Source organism: Apus apus, chromosome 2 (assembly GCF_020740795.1).
Source record: "Apus apus isolate bApuApu2 chromosome 2, bApuApu2.pri.cur, whole genome shotgun sequence".
Lineage (NCBI taxonomy): Eukaryota > Metazoa > Chordata > Aves > Apodiformes > Apodidae > Apus > Apus apus.
Genome location: NC_067283.1, coordinates 59,176,276 through 59,192,608, shown reverse-complemented (window position 1 = coordinate 59,192,608; position 16,333 = coordinate 59,176,276). Strand labels below are relative to the sequence as shown.

The 16,333-nt window shown below is 41.2% G+C and overlaps 1 protein-coding gene across 3 annotated transcripts in view; it reads left to right on the top strand.

Moving 5' to 3' along the window:
* The first annotated feature begins 8,551 nt into the window (after positions 1–8,551).
* TPPP (tubulin polymerization promoting protein) overlaps positions 8,552–16,333 on the top strand; it is a 90,489-nt gene continuing 82,707 nt past the window's right edge. For all 3 annotated transcript variants that reach the window (XM_051609368.1, XM_051609367.1, XM_051609369.1), the window contains exon 1: positions 8,552–8,641. The gene's annotated coding sequence lies outside the window, so the exon portion shown is untranslated. The remainder of the gene's footprint in view (positions 8,642–16,333) is intronic.

Genomic DNA, 16,333 nt, shown 5'->3' with positions numbered 1-16,333 from the left:
TTTGTAATAAAGCAATCTCAGGGTTATTCTTGTTTTTATATAAGTAGTAAGTGTTCTGGAAATGGTTGCTAGGAATAATTTTATTGTTATACATCCTTGGCAATGCTTTCTCTTCCTCTGTTTATGTACAAGCACAAAGACATGAATAAAAAATAAAGATGCAACTGGTCACATGCCCTACTCTCAGGAAATTACTTTCTTCACTTGAGGTAATGTAGCTAAGCTGCTCTGTATGGTTGGTATGAAGGGCAGTTTGCATAAAACTATTAACAAAGTTTGTAGTTACGTGTCTGTCATACTGAGCACATTTCAGAGGGCCACTGATCCTTATTAATCTATTTCATTTGCTTAGGCAACTTTTCTATTTGAAAAGCAGAATTACAGAATTACTAGGCTTGAGTCCTAATGTGACCTGTATTTGAGTGACTAACCAGCATAGTCCTCATGTAGGGACTTGAAAGGAAAGGTCTTTAACGGACGAGTACATGGTCCAACTTCTACTGCTATCTGTAACTTATCAGCTTCCTGTTTTAAATAAACATAAAATGTCTGTATATGGCTTCAAATATTCACTTGTCTTTACAATACTGCAATATGAAGGTAAATTTTAAGTGTAAATGACCAGTGCTAAGGAGGCAGAATATTAGTCCAGGAGAATCATTATCTGTTTTGACAGGAATCAAAGAGTATCAAGGATGAGTATTCTACCAGAAAGATTCCCTAGCCACTTCTAATGTTCCATAAAGACTCTAAAAAAATTTATTATTTTTTTTTAAATTTTATGAAAAAGTAGACATTGGAAGGACCACCATGAGAAACAAGCAGTTCTGCAAGAAGGGTTCTGAAGATTTACATTCCCATGGTTTCCTTAAAATCTCTAGCCTTAAAATAGTCCAATTGCTTATGAGCAGTCCTGTGTCGAATCATGTGGTAACAGAGGTGTTACACTACCAAGTTCAACTCCAAAGTACCTCTTATCTGAACAGATGTGGCCAAAAATACCTGTTGTTACTAATTCTTAGTCTTGTCAGTAATTTGTTTGTCAAACTAGCTAAACCCTAGATGTGAGAAAATCTAAATCCATTCCTGGAACTTCTAGGTACCAACATGAGAGTTGTGTTAAATTCCCTGTTGATTTCTTTTCAGTTAGATTTTCTCTTCTCATGCCTGTAATGCTTTTTTTTTCTTCCTTGTTTCATTGCTGTTTGTAACATTTGTCTGTTTAGAAAAGGATCACAGAAATACTTGACCACTGGAGATTTTATAGTCTGATCGCCTTGGTCAGCTGCAGCTTTGCCTAGCTGAGCTGAAAATTTTCAGGGCAGGAGATGTCAAATGTTTCTGGCAACTTGTTCTAGGACTATGCAACCCCTCTTAGATGAAGGTTGTCCTGATGTTTTTCCTAACTTCTAGCAAGAAAATGATAAAGCAGAGCTGCTGTACTTTATCTTAGAAAAAACTCACAGCTCTAAAAAAACATGCAAAAAAGCAAGACATCTTTCTTAAAATTATGTCCAAAGCTTTAGCTATCTGTATTTTAAGAGGAAGAAGTGGGACTTACTTCACATCAACATTTATTTAACTAAATAAGGTTACAGTTTGTACTGTGTTGAAAAATGAGCATATCACATTATTTTGTTGTCTTCTTCGGATGGAAATCTGACAATCCTGAAACAGAAATTAATTTTCTTTTCTCCCCCACCTGCAGCTTTTCTTTAAAGGATTTTTCCATTCGTGGTCATCCTTCTAGGACTGGTTGGGGAGAGCATGCAGACTTCTGCAAGAACTACTTAATTATCTATGTCCACTGATGCTATATAAAGAACTGAATAGATCATATACAAGCTTCTGAAGCCCTCAAGTTGTCTTAACTGAAATATCTTTGTGCAAAAGCACACTCTTTGATCCAACTCAACTTTCTACAATTTTAGCGTTTAGTCTTCTGGAAAATGGGACTAATTTAACTGAGCCTGTAATAACTAATTAAAAGAACTAGATGAAGAACATAGGCATACACATGCAAAGCTGTGTACCAGTTTTATTTTTTAGTACTCTGCTAAATAATTTGCAGATAACCATACACAGCTAGAAAGAGGGTAAATGTATCAGTTACTTCCAAGCAGTGAAATTCCTGTAGAGTGTATACAGTATTGCAGTTCTGTATGCTCAGAAATGACTGAACTAAATCTGAGAATTTTTCAGTAGCCCATGAACATTTTGTATCAGTGTCTGTTTTTATTCTGTAATGTTTAGCATGTCTCTGGATGGCCAGAGACATTTAGGATATACATGTGAAATTCTCATGTATAATAGCAAAATGACCAAAAGCTTTTGAGAATCTTGCTCATAGTGGTTTACACAAGGAAGAACAAGTTGCACTGAAGGGAACTGCACTAACAGGTCTGTTCTAGACACATTGAAAACAGGCACTTGCTTAGCAGATTATCAGGATTGTAAGGATATATCTCATTTTGTCTGCTAAGAATAGAATAGAAGGTGAAGGTGGTTTGGGCCCAACACAACAACAAAGAAACAGCCAAACGGCTACTCACTCAACTCCCTGCCCCCCTCCCCACTGTGGGATGAGGACAAAGCTCATTGGTTGAAACAAGGAGGGTTCTTCACCAATTAAGATCCTGGGCAAAATAGACTCAACTTGGGGAATAAAGAAAATTAAATAATTTCACACTAATCACACACACACAGGACACAGACAACACACGGAGCAGGGCTTGCATATGTTACCCCACTTCTCTCTTCTTCCCGGACCCAAATCCCTTTGTTCCCGGTTTCTCGCCCTCCTTCCCCCCAGCGGCACAGGGGGATGGGGATGGGGTTTAGAGTCACTTCACAGGCTGGTGGTTCCTGCTGCTCCTTCCTCCTCAGGAAGAAGGATTCCTTACAGTCCTGCCCTGCTTCCCCACGGGGTCCTTCCCACGGGAGAGAGTCCTCCACCAACCTCTCCTTCATGAGTCCTTCCCATGAGGTGCAGAGCTGCTCCAGCCTGGGCTTCCCACAGAGTCATGGGCTGCAACTCCCTTGGTGCTGGGGTCTTCCAAAGCTGCATAATCAGAGTCCACTGGCAGAAAATCAGAGTCCACTGCTGTGGGAAACTGTTCTTTTCTTCCCCACATAAGTCTAAATAAAATGCCTTTTAAGCCAGTGAAGGCCTATCCTGATTATCCCCAGCTAACGAACTAAAACAGACTTGCTTCTCAAGGACAACTGAACCCAAAACAACAGCTGTGGTCCGGGACAGAAAGGATGGGCACAGATCCTTGTTTTTTGTGAGAGAATAGGTAGACTTCTAGAAGAGACTGAGCAAAGTAAGTGTTTGTTTACTGTCAGGATTTGCTGCGCCCCGTTGTGTGGATTTGCTGTGAGATCCTTTTCTATGGCAGGGGACTACAGTCTTATCAATGTAAAACTGAAGAGATTGTTTTCTGGACTGAGGAAAATCATTCTTTGTGCTGGGATGAGAGAAAGCTTCTGGGAGCTCTGGGGAATTTATTCTACCAGTGTACTGCTATCATGTAAAGTAAGTGTATTGAGTGCTGCAGAAATCCATGACACACATGTATGTTGGCATTCACATTATTTTATTTTTTAATAAGTGTCCAAGCACATAATAGTGTTCTTAAGTCAGAAATTAAAATAGATGGAGACAAAGAACAGCTTCCAATCTCCCACTTTAAAATATGAAAGGGGTTAATTTGCACACAGGATTAAGATGAATCCAAAGTTACATTACATTATTAAGGCAGTATGGTAATATGCTGGGTTGAACTTGGCTCACTGCCAGGTGTCCACCAAGTCACTCTAACATCCCCCTTCTCAACAGGATATATGACAAAAGGCTCAGGGGTCGAGACAAGTACAGGGTCATCACTCAGCAATTACTGTCACAGGCAAAACAGATTTAACTTGGGGAAACTGATTTATTACCAATTAAACACAGTAGGGTAGTGAGAAATAAGAATCAATCTAAACACCTTCCCTCTACTCACCCCTTCTTCCTGGGCTCAAATTCACTCCAAACTTCTCTATCTCCTCCCCCTGCGCACTTTAGGGGGACAGGGAACAGGGGTTGCAGTCAGTTTATAACGCTTTGCCTCTGCCACTCCTTCCTCCTCACACTCTTCCCCTGCTCCAGCATGGGGTCCCTCCCATGGAAGGCTGTCCTTTACAGACTTCTCGATTGTGAGTCCTTCACATGGGCTGCAGCTCTTCAAGAACTGCTCCAGTATGGGTCTTTTCCATGGAGTGCAGTCCTTCAGGAATAGATGGCTCTAGTGTGGGTCCCCCCGTGGAGTCACAAGTCATGTCAGCCTCCTTTGGGGCAGATCCACTTGCTCCACTGTGGGATACTCCACGGGCTGCAGGTGGATATCTGCTCCTCCATGGTGCTACACTAAGCCAGTCCCACTAGAGTTGGAAAACATTATGGTTAACATTAGTTCTCAGACTGAGGGGGATGAGATGCAGCACTGCTTAATAAATTTAGTTAAATTGAATTTTCTGTCACACAGCCAGCTCTCAATCCACCTCACTGTCCACTCATCTAGCCCACACTACCTCAGTTTCCTAATGAGGATGGTATGGGAGACAGTGTCAAAAGTCTTCTGAAGTCATGGTAGATGACACTTGCTGCTCTCCCTTCATCCAGCCAATCAGTTATGTCATCACAGAAGGCAATCAGGTTGGTCAAGCATGATTTCCCCTTGGCAAATCCGTGTTGACCACTCCTAATAACTTCCTGTTCTTCAACATATTTAGACATGACATCCAGAAGGAGTCACTCCCTCACCTTCCCAGCGACCGAGGTGAAACTAACCAGCCTGTAGTTCCTTGGGTCCTTCTTCTTGCCCTTTTTGAAGACTGGAGTGATATTTGCCTTCCTCCAGCCCTCAGGCACCACTCCTGTTGTCCAGAACCACTCAAAGATGATGGAGAGTGGCCCAGCAATAACATCTGCCAGCTCTATAAGGACTCACAGGTGCATCCCATCAGGACTGATGGACTTACAGATGTCCAGTCTGGCCAAGCGGTCTTTAACCCAGTCCTCCTCTACTGAAAGAAAGTCTTCCTCTGTCTAGACCTTTCCCCTTGCCTCCAGGGTCTGGGATTCACCAGGGACAGCTTTAGCAGTAAAGATCAAAGCAAAGAAGGCATTCAGTAACTTTTGTCTTCTATGTGTCTTCCATCACTAGGGTGCCCACCTCATTCATCAGCAGGCCTACATAGTCTTTCTTTTTCTATTGATATTCTGAAAAATCCTCTTCTTGTTATCTTTAACTGCAGTGGCTAAGCTGAGTTCTGCTTGAGCCTTGGCCCTTCTAATTTTCCCCCTGCATAGCTTCACTACCTCTTGATATTCCTCATAGATTGCCAACCCCTTTTTCCAAAGGCCATAAAGGTGCCTTTTGTTCCTGAGGTCCAGCCAAAGCTCTCTATTTAAGCCAGGCTGGTCTTCTTCCCCGTGAGCTCATCTTTTGGGTCCTGGGGATGGCCTGCTCCTGTGCCTTTAAGAGTTCCTCCTTGAAGCATTCCTGGGCTCCTTTGTCCTTCAAGTCTGTTTCCCAAGGGACACTGTCAACCATGCTCTGAAACAGGCCAAAGTCTGCCCTTCAGAATTCTAAGGTGGCAGTTCTGCTGGCTCCCTCTCTTGCTTCTCCAAGAATTGAGAACTCTATCATTTCATGATCACGCTGCCCCAGACAACTTCCAACCTTAACGTCCCCCACAAGGCCTTCCCTGTTAACAAGCAGCAGGTCCACCAGGGCACTTTCCCTAGTTGGCTCCTTCACCAGCTGTGTCAGGAAGTTGTCTTACACACACTCCAGGAACCTCTGGAATTGTTCCCTCTCTGCTGTGTTGCATTTCCAGCAGACACCTGGGAAGTTGAATGGTGGCTCAGAGAACAAGTGTGGATAAATAGAGGGCTAAGAAGACAAAAGGGGTCACTCATATAAACAGGTTGTTGGTCAGTATGCTTGCTCAGCCATGCCCTGCACATGCTTATCACCAGCTGTCCTGCTTTCTTTAATTCCATTTTTAACTATTTTCATGCATGAAAGGATTCTGTCTTCTGTGTGGATTTGATCATATGGAGGTCTAAGTATCAGCAACTGGAGCCAGACCATGGATAATGGGACCTGCATATCAGCAGTGTCATCAACTGGAGAGACTGGAGTGAGTGAAAACAAGAGCCAGCCACTGCAGTGTGGATCCTTTCTCCTTTATTACCAGTACAGGCTGGGGGATGAAGGGAGTAGCCCTGCAGAAAAGTACTTGGGGATACTGATGTATGAAAACGTGACATAAGCTGGTAATGTGCACTCACAGCCCAGAAAATCAGCCATATCCTGAGCTGCACAAAAAGCCAGAAGGTTGAGGTAGCTGAATCTGCCCCTCTAGTCAGCTCTGATGAGACTCCACCTGGAGTTCTGCATTCGACTCTGGAGTCTTCAGCACAGGACAGACATAGTCCTGTTGGAGCAGGTCCAGAGGAGAGCCACAACATGATCAGAGGGATAGAACATGTCTCCTTTAAGAAAAGGCTGAGAGAGTTGGGTTTGTTCAGCCTGGAGGAGAGAAGGCTCCAGGGAGACATTATTGGACCTTTCAATACTCAGAGGTCTTATAAGAAAGACAGCAACAGACTTTTTAGTAAGGCCTATTGAGACAGTACAAAGAGTAATGGTTTTAAACTAAAAGAGGGTAGATTTAGAACAGATATATGGAAGAAATGTTTTACAATGAGGGTGGTGAAACACTGGAACAGGTTGCCCAGAATAATGGTGGAGGCCCCATCCCTGGAAATATTCAAGATCAGATTAGATGGGGTTCTGAGCAATGCCCCGCTCGCTGAAGGGGAGGGAGGTGTCAGACTAGAGGACCTTGAAATGTCAATCCAAACCATTCTATGATTCTATGAAGTCTGCTTCTTCCTTTTTTCTTAAAAAAAAAAAAAAAGGTACAAATAAATTGTGAAATTTGTCTGAATTCTATCACAGAATCAAACTTAGGTAATTCTGATTTTGCATGTTTTCCAATATTGATTGTGTGGTTTGTGTCAGAAGGTCTATTAGAGAAACAGAAAATTATATTTTAAACTGTTTAGCATGCTGGCAATAATTGAAATAATGTAGAACCAGTCCCATATTAAACATTAGGAGAACAGTTTCCACTGGGCTATTTACCATACCTTGTTTCATGTTAATCTATGTTTCACTAATTTTTGCCTTCAAAACTAGGCTCTGATTTAAAGCTGTACATGTCTTAATCTGTTTCTCAGCTGTATGGTAGGTACTCTTCTCAACCCTTCAGCCAGCTCAAGCATCCTTTAGACTTCTTGTATCTGAATGGTAAAGGAGAAAACTTGGAAAAAAAGTACCATATGATTTTGGTTTGTGCTCTCACAAGTGATTATAAATGCATGTGCCATACTCTACCACAAAAGCTTCATCTGTAGTGTAAACTCAACCCTAATATGAAGGGGTTTTATGACATTCTGTCATTATGACATTCTGTGTCATTTAAATACTTGCCTTAAGGTACCGAAATAAGAGTTTATAAACTAGTTTTATCATAGTTTAGAAACTACTATTGTGCATCTTAAGACAAGCATAAGTAAATTACTATTTTGCAAGTTGGCTGTCCTTCTAATGCCTGTCTTGCATTTGAAAAACTGAGTCTCTGCTGCACATTAACTAGATCTTTTTCCTTTTCTCCCTCACCTCTGCCAGCAGATTCCAGTACAGCATCTATATCAAGTTACGGTCCACTAAGCTCAGCCAGGTCACTGGAGTCATTATAAATTCGTGAACAAGGATGCACAACAGCTCATGAGATTTCCACTGACTCCTGAGCTGTGTCTGTGCTCTAAGATTTTGGATGCAATTACTTCAGATTAGGTTAGTGACTGCTGCTCTCCTCTGCTCCTAGGCAAGTGGCAAGCTGAGGGAACTTGAGATTTCGTGGAACACCTACTGCATTGCACAGCCCAGTCTTTTACTTTATTTTTATTTACTTTATACCAACAACCACCACTTAAAGCACAGTCAAGCAGCAATCCAGACCCAAACCTGCCAGAACACAGAGGACTGTCGCACCCCTTCATTTCTGCTTCTTTGTCGGAAAGAGGTGATGCCTGAGGATGGCAGAGGCTGCTGCACCTGGCCTCGACTGCCCCACCAGCCAGGGCTGGGGAACCACTGGCTCGCCCCGCGTCGCACCGCGTCGTTCCCAACTCCTGATAAGAATCAGAGTGCGCGGCCTCCCCTCCACCTGCCCCAGCTCACCTGCTGCCAAGCAGCAGACAGAGGAGAGCGGGCACAGGCACTACCGGCCGTAACCACCCATTTAAGGCAGCGAAGGCAGCAGCTGCCCCTGCGGTAATTCATTAGCTCAGGCTCCGCGGGGGGCGGGAGCGGCCGCCCGCCTGACAGCCCGCCCGGCCTATGGAGGCGAGCGACGGAGGAGCAGGTAGGCGGTGCCGGGTGTTCGCCAATGCCAGGGCAGTGTGGGCGGTGCCTGCCGGAGCCGCCGAGCCGGCTTGACACGGGTTTCCCGATAGCTGTGGAGCGCAGGCGACTGTCAGGTTGGGCTGGTGGGAACTGCCGCCCCTCGAGAACCGGCGGTGAGTGGGCATCTCTTGCGGGGCGGGCGAGACAATCCCCTCTTTTTTGGAGGGTGGGGTGTGTGTTTCTTGCCTTCTCCCCCTTTTTTAGCGCTGGCTAATTGATTACTATTCAGTTAACGAAGACGCAAGGGGATAGGGCGGGCGTCCTCTGGTGCCGCGGTGCGCGCTGCCAGTTATGTAACGTCTGCGGGAGGCTGCGGGCGAGGCGGCAGCAGCAGCGACTTCCCTCCTCAGGGTTAATCCCTTGGTGTCTTCTCCATTTTGCGTCCCTCTTGTGCTCCAGCGAGAGACCCGGGGAGGGGACAGGCAGGGAGAGGGGCTTGGTGCAGAGCTACTCTTCTTTGTCTGTCCATCCGGATAGGCCACGGCAGCCGCAACTCCCCCGCCATCGGGGAGAGGATGCGTCGCCGCAACTTGTGCGGGGCGAGGGGGCTGTTTCTCGCCTGCTGGCGGCACTGCAGCGGCAGTGATGGATGGGCGATGCTGGTGGCTGGCTGTGGGCGGCTGGCAAGCCCGGCTCTGCCTGCGAGCGTCTTCCGCAAGATCTAGGAGAAATCCACCTTGCGTACACACCGTGTGTTCTGCTGTTAACTAGATACAGTAACAAACCCTCAGCCGCTGCAGCTGCTTCTTCGCGTTCCTGTGCAGGGCAAGCGGTCCCCTTTTATGGAGGTTGATAGGTAAAGACGATTTGCCTTTTTTTAAAATAACGTCCAAAAGTTAGCTGAAGGGGGTTTGTCTTCGACAACCGTTCCTATATGGCGTCCTCTGTGAAAACCAGTATCAGTTGTGGGAAATTATTGACGAACTGCAGTTTTAAACACTCAGGTTTAAAAGCCATGTAAGTGATCTAGAGTGAAAAACAGGACGAGACAAAGTCCTGTGAATTAATCTGCGACACCGGGTAGCTGGTTTGAAAGCAAATACGCCCAAATACACTCTCCCCATCCCTCAAAATCAGCAGCGGTTGCAAGTATTTATTCAGTTCTCGGTAAAAGCTCTTGTACCTGGGTGAAATTCTTCCTGGGGAAGCTGAGCGTGCTACACTTGTCACGTGTATTTTAAACGTTGACAGCTTTGAATCTTCCAGTAGATGCTGTTGGCAAGCAGTTTCCCTAATTATGTTTTGCAGGGTCTAACATGAGCAGGTTTAGGGGGAGAAATGATTTTAGCTTTTCCAGAGGATTGGGTAACTGCTTATTTTTATTTAAAAAGAAAAGAAGGGGAGAGGCAAAACCAACCCCCAGCCTGAAGAGAAGCACATGATATGGGGTTCTTCTCACTGACTTTTGCTGAGCTTTCACACTGTTTTATTAACTGGTATAATGAAGTAGCATGCTTTGTTTGTTTTGGTGTTTTGTTTTTTTTTTTTCCTGTAGTGCTGTGAAAATTTGGGGGTAAAATGGAGAGATACCTATATACTTTCATAATCTCAGGCTTAAAATAGCATGACTGTTTATAGAATGTATACAGTTCATTTATTTTTAAAATGGCAGTGGCCATTTTTTTAATCCTTTAGTGATGAGCCACTTATTTTTCAATTTATGATTTCTACAGGCCCTACCCCAATTCATCCCTCCCTAAACAAAATGCTGGTTTTGAGTGCTTTTGTACCTCTCTGGATCACAGTCATATCTTTTTAAATAGCTCATAATTTGTAACTGCTGAAGTGTATGTCCACTTTAGTGTCCAGTAGTGTTTAGACAGCATGCAATGCAAGGATCAAATTGTACATCAAATTCACATAGGAATCTCCTGCAGTGTTTGCACTTGACTCATATAAATTTAAGGAAAGTTCTTTATAAATGGAAAAAAAAAAATAACTTGTACCTTACTTCTTGTACCTTAAGCATAATTTGGAAAAAAAAGAGGCTCTTTTAAGAAGGGAGGCCAGCAGTTACATCAATTTATGTTTAAAATGCTTTTGAGAAAGAACTATACAATGTTTGAACTTGATAATTCGCTCTCAGATGGTAGGCTAAGATGCAAATTAAAATAATTTTTTTTTTTTTTTTCTTTTCATACTTTGATTATGTAAGTCTTCAGTGTGAGGACGTGACCATGTTCACAAGCCTGTATCACTGTATGAAGAAAAGCTTGTAAGAACCATATTTCCTGTGGTGTAGTCACTCACTGATTTAATGTCATTTCTATTTGCGCATACATATTGCTTGCAGCCCTTGCATAAATTAAATAGACTCTTCAGCAAGCAACACACTGGGAGGTTTTCCTCCCTCCAAAAAACATGCTTGTGCCTTGTGTATTTGAAATTAAATGCATCTATATAATCTTCACCTCTAGTGTTTCTTTGCCATACTGGCATGACTACTATGGAACTAAGTGCTTTTAGGTGCCTCTGCCAGTTAGTTGAAAAGAAATATTTTGCTTACTGTTTGTGTTGCCATAGTGTCTGGGACCTGTAATCAGGGCCCTTAACTGATGTGTTAGATGCAGTATAGCCATGGAACAAAACCTTGGGCCTGGCCCCCAAAATATTATCCAAAGTACAAAGCAAGGCACTGTAAGTGATATGAAAAAGGGAATGCAGCTGTTAAAAAGAATATATATATATATGTGTGTGTATTATTTAGCTATGTATTTTCTCTTTCTCATAGGGGAGAGCAAAGGAAATTGTAGAACTTAATGTAAGACTCACACAGTTCTCTGAGGGAAGTTCTGACATCAAAGGCCACTCTTGGGACATGTAAATAACAGCTTGATTTTGAGGGAATTTAAAAATGTATTTAACTTGACTAAATGCTGAAAGTTGAAATAAAATAAGAAAAATCTACATCAACCCAATATGAAACATTTTATCTTCAGGCTACTAAATTTTTACCGTTCTTTAAGTTTAAGGTAATTTTTTTAAATTTTGAAACAAAATTTTAATTAAAAAAAATCAAAGCATTGTACAGGAAAAAAAAAATATTGCTTTGCCTTTTTCCTAGTGCTTTTTATAAGCTATTTTAGCTCTCTCTTGTTTCATAGGATCATTAAGTTTGGAAAAGACCTTCAAGATAGTCAAGTCCAACCATCAGCCCCTACACTGCCATGACCACTAAATCATCTCCCAAAGCACCAAGTATACCTGCTTTTTAACACCTCTAGGGACAGTGCCTCTACACATTCCTGAGCAACCTGTTCCAATGCCTCACCACTCTTTCAGTGAAAAAGTTTTTTCTAATATCCAGTCTGAACTTCCCCTGGCACAACCTGACTCCATTTCCTCTTTTCATCACTAGGGAGAAGAGGCCAACACCCACCTCACTACAACCTCCTTTCAGATAGTTGTAGAGAGTTGTCTGTCTCCCTCAGGTGCCCAAGTCCACAAAAAATACTTAGTAACAGCAGCAAGAAATCCCTTAGTGATTGCATCACTCCAGCCCATCCCAATTCACCCGTACATAGAAGTACTGCAAGAATTTCTCATTGCAGTGTAGTGTGGTTTTTGGAATCCTTTGAAATAGTAGTGAAAGTAAGTGTACATTGAGAGGATGTTACTGGTAAAATACCCCAATATAAATATGGTCTTTAAGTACACAAGGCCTGTATGTGTGGGTACAGGATGAGTACGCATAGCCTGTTAAGGTTTCAGGACCATTATTCTGACTGGGTGTTTATCTCAAGTGCTGACAGAGCAGAGCAGACTGATTTTGTGCTTGTTGTTTTTCTTGGCTCTCAGTGGTTTGTCCATCATCAAATGGCAAGTTTTTCTTTATTGTTAACTGTTATGTGTAGTGGATAGACAATTAAGTTTGTGCCTGTTAAGAGGGAATCTTGACTGTGTCGGTACTCTTTAGGCAGACATGGAGAAGTCTAGTTTATTACTCTTGTCAGTTGTGTTAAGGTTCCCTCTTCTTTCTCTTTTCATTTTTCCCCTGCAACAAAGTGTCCTGAGTGTGTGTTAGGAGCTTAGCTTGTCCTTGATGGAAAACCAAGAGCTAGAAACCTAGAGTATACAGACCAAAGCTTCAATACATTAGGTGGCAGATGAAAAGACAAACATCAATCTGCAGCATGATTGCCTCAAATAATCTTATGAAGTTAGTTCTTGCTCAGTTTGGCTAATCTCAGAAATAGCATTCAGGTCCATTTTTTTACCTCTGAGGGATGCAGTCCTAGTTCAAACAAGTTCTTAAATGCATAGTTGAAGAATGGTGTTCTATTGGTTCAGTGCTAAGACAATTCTGGTAATGGAAGGTCTTGCTCATAAAAGCATAATTTTGTTGATGCCTCTGCTTATTTTTAAAGTAAAAACAAATCTGTGTCTGCCTATCTCATCTGATTTCACTATTGGAAGAATCAATACTCAGGCTCTAGTAAGATGAGCTGATTATAGATGTGAAATAACTTATTGATAGTATAGCAAGGGAAGTATTACTCTCTTGTTGTGGATATTTGAAAAAAAATCTGTATTTTAAGGTTAGTTTATTTTTTAAAATTCAGACAAAATTGAAGCACTGGACTTAAAGAACTTATGGAATATTAAGACATTCTAGTCTTACTCATGTATTAGTTATTTTCAGCTAATTATCTAAGTCAAATAACATACATTTGATAAAAGTCTTTCACACTTGCTTGACTAAGTGTATCTCCTGTATTAAATGAAGTCTAATATGTAGACATGAGGATGAGGTATTTGCAGCTGTTCTTGGAAGTTACCTGTAGTATTTCCAGTGCCTGATTGTCCCTCCCTAAGGAAGGCATAGCCTGAATTTTCAGCTGTTGAGTTTTTTGGTATCTTTGACAGAAAAGAGCCATTAAGTATGTGATGCAGTTTTTCTACAAAGATATTTGGATACTTCATTCAAGTGACTTCAGTCACATGACAAATTACATTGGTGAGATTCTTTAAGTCTCATCTCATCTTGTCTCATTATTTTATACCTCTATACCATCTCTAGCTCTTTGATCAGAGGTGGTGCTTTGTGACTATTAAATCTTACAGTGCTTTCAAGGCCTGTAAGTCTTTGTTAGGCCTTATTTTTTTTTTTTTTTTTTTTAACTCTAATTCTATCCCTGTCAATAGCATCAACTTGGTTTTCTTGATACTTTTGCCTAGAAATAGTACACAGAGTACCCCTGTCTCACTGGTGTTTGAAGTGATCTCCTTGTTGTACAATCTCCTTATCTCCTTTCATGGAGTGGATCTTGATTACTCATAGCTTTTACAGAAATATTTTCAAAGGCTTCAAAGTAGGACTTTGCTCTGGATGGGGGTGGCAGGAGGAGATAACATATAGTGTAAGACGAAATGAGGCTAAGCAAACTCTACAATTGTAATGTTAGAATTCAGGGAACCTGTACTCAACTAATCCTAAGTGATGATAGGCCCAGTGTGTTATTTGGATCTGTAAGTTAATTACATCTATCTACAGCAGAGAGCAGCTCTTGTCTTCCAGTCTTTTTGGATCTGTGATTCCTAAGTATTTTTTTGATACACCATGATAAAATAGCTCCTCTTGGAGTTGGTTTTCTTCTGTTGTGCTTTAATCAGTGTGAATATTTTTTTTCTCTCTTTTAAAAAGTGTTTTGTGCACTTTCTTTTGTGAAGGCTGTTTTAGATGCTGGCTTGTATCCTTGTCTGTGTGTGGAATTGCAGTATATTTGTGTCCAGACTATTTCTTCATCTACTGATGATAGCAGCCCAGCAGAACTCAGAACAAATACTTAGTAAGTGAAATCCTCAAATGGGTTAGTAGCATAATGGAAAAAATGCATGGTAAGAGTTCACTGGTATATGAATGTATAGTGGATACCTGTATTTATGCTTTTGCCTTTACAGTTGAAACCTTGTGTAAATGACATGGTGGTATTACAGTATATTTTAGAGCTAGTTAAGAGTTATTTATTTAAAGAGCTTTTGTGTAGTTTTAAGGTTTTTCAGGTGAACATGTGTTGTTAGTTTGTTTTTTAAAGAAAAAGTGTCAAATAGAACTATAGCTGGTAAAGGGTTGTGTGTCTGTGCATATGTGCTTCATTTATGAGTATATAAAAATACTATATTTCATGAATTGGTTGTTTCGAATGGAGGAATGTAATGTACTAAGAACTGAACTTAATTTTGTATACAAGTTATTGTAGCAGTAACTATGTAGGTAGATAGGAATAGTTTTTTATAAATAGAACAGTAACAGTTATTTGTCAGCGGTCAAATAATCTATACTTGATAATGTGTTGTCTCAGGTTGTTCCTTTAATGGCGTGTCTTCATCACAGTCTGAAATACTGTTTTGCTAAGGAGAAAGGTTGGACAACTTGAGTAACCATCTTTTTTGTTACTTTGTGTATCCTGCTAAAGGTCTTAATGTAGCTGTATGATCTAGCCAGGCTTGTCCTTGTCAGTAGTGCTAGATCCAGATATATTGTTAAGAGAACTCTAGGTTCAGCCATGCAGTTCCTCATAGAGCCTGTGAAAGGATTTAATTTTCTCTAAGTAAAGATGGGTTTAAAGGTAGATAGAATTGTGTTAGCTTTGCTTGGTCTGCAGTATTCTCTGCTCGTTTTCTTTCTGTGTTATATGCTAGGGAAAATGGATTGCTCTCATTCACTTAAGCATCAGATGTGGAAAAATATTCTCCGAGCAGAACTTGGAAAAGGAAGGCCTTAACTCTGGTTTCTACTGATAGTTGTGAAGGAAGCTTAAGAGATGCTTTAGGAGTATTGTCTAAAGCATTGCTATTAGGAGGTTGTTGCATTTCTCCAGCTGTTTATCCCTTCCCTCAGCTTGAATGTTTATGCAAAAATGTGGGAAAAAAGATTCCATCTGCTGTACTTTGTTTCTGCTGTTTTTATTTGGCATAAATAATTACAGACAGAAAATAAATGAGAGTTTCCTTTGATAGCAATTCTGTAATATTTTTGAAATGTGTGGAAGATCAATCAAGTACTAAAATAAAAGAGATGCAGTCTGACAAGTTAAAATGTCTTGCACAGTTTGATAATGTTACAAATCCAAGTCACTCATAGTACCTCATGCTTTTTTTTTGAAAAGTTGCTTTCTTTTTTGCTTGGAATGACTGGTAAGTTTTGAGACATTTTGGACACTATTTGTGGTGCCGTGGGTAAGTTTTACCAACAGTGCAGAAACAGATCCTGATTAAAATTATACCTTAAGCACTTGCATGCTTACCAACACTTGATGGGCAGGAAGGATTAGCAGGAAAATGGAAAGTAAAATCAGCTAACAATTAACATAAACCCACTAGATTATGTTTCTTTGGACAGAATTCTGTGTAGTATGAGTATTTTCTAACTGACCTTTCAGGTTTAAGACCATCAAAGAAATATCTTTAGGAAGGTTGTCAGTGTGCCTAGGCTGAGGAGCTGAGAATATAGGTATGGAGAGATTGAGGCTGATGCTTTATAGAGAATTGCACAGAAATAGGAATATTATTGTGAGGTTAAAACAGAAGTAAAATTGTTAATATTAACAACGTATGGTTCTTCAAATCTTTATATAATACCAGACTTATCTCACCTTGCTGACTGTGTGAACTGCGTTACAAGGGGTCCAGCATCTCTCTGCTTTCCCCTTTCTCTGTTTCTAGTTCTCAATAACATTGGTAGATTCCTGGCTACTGTTTTCGTGAGCATTTGTTCAAATGTCTGATGTGATCACATGCATGAGAGATGCTATCTGACTGAACATAGAAACCTATTTTTCTTGGCCAACTAAGTAGATGTATAG